Below are 1262 nucleotides of genomic sequence, written 5' to 3' on the forward strand. Positions count from 1 at the left end.
ATAAAAATTTGACTTAAAACATTTTCATTTGATAAAAGTAGTAAAATAAAAATTCAAAGTTGCTGTAACCTGACTATTTCTTTATTTTTTAAGCATCATGCTGTATGGAACCCAGGTGAATTCATGGTACATCTGTCTTAACCTCTAAAGTATCAGCACTATGGTTATGTACCACCAAGTCAGGCTGTCTGGGTGACTTTTTACCTAATAACCACATGGGTTTTTGAAGCTGATGAATTATATTTATAAGCCTTAGCTGTAGGGTGGATGAGATGGAGATTAGTAATATGGAACTCAGGAGGTCAGCTTAACCATGTCTTTGGCAAGGCCACTTCAATCCTAAGATAATGTAAAGTTGAATTTGGTCTAAAGGGTCTCTTGTAAAATAAATCCTCTTTTGATACAAATAAAATACAGCTATGATTTTATTCAAAATGGCCTATATAATATATAACTACATTATTTGGGTTAAAAAAAGAAATCTCCATTTTCAGTCATATACACAATTTGGTCTTCTGTATATGTATTTTCCAATATAAGCAATTATAACTTGGGTTCATTTGCATCTGGCACAATAAGGAATTTGTATTCTTAAAGTAGGCAGAATCTTACCTTGCTGCCTATAAACTTTAAAATAAATTTTTATTTTAACAAGTTTCTTTTTTGTTTGTTTGAGGCAGGATCTATGTAGCCCTGGCTGACCTAGTACTCACTATGTAGCCCAGTCTGGCCTTGAACCCTCAGAGATCTAGCTGCCTCTGTCTCCAGAGTGATGGAATTATAAGAGATAAGAAAGGGAAGGAATGGGGTGCTGAATCCTGTATCTTGGTATTTTTGCTTCCTAGCAGTGTTTGCTACTTAGATTCTCAAAGATTCTTGTTAAAGTAACAAATTCATTTGTGGTTCTATATATTCATGGTGTAGTGAGAGAATGTTTTCCATAAGATCAATGAATGTGGAAGGAAAGGGACGAAGGGAGACTGGTGAGCTGCCTGCTGGTCTAAATTTGGACTTTATTCTGTGTCTGAATCATTCAGGAGAGAAATTGTGTAATGAACACCTAAATCCGGTTCCATGGACTTAACTACAGGTGGGGGCAGGTTCCAGAAAGGGTTGGCCAAGGAGGGAGATTATAATTGGTCTGATTTTGATGTTGAAACAAAGATTATTTATAGTTGGTTAGGATACCTGCCATGGAACTAAGTTCACTAGTGTTTTGAGGCCCCACCCCTTGTCTTCCCTCCCCCCAGTCCCATTTTGTC

The sequence above is a fragment of the Microtus pennsylvanicus genome, chromosome 3, assembly GCF_037038515.1.
Source record: "Microtus pennsylvanicus isolate mMicPen1 chromosome 3, mMicPen1.hap1, whole genome shotgun sequence".
NCBI lineage: Eukaryota > Metazoa > Chordata > Mammalia > Rodentia > Cricetidae > Microtus > Microtus pennsylvanicus.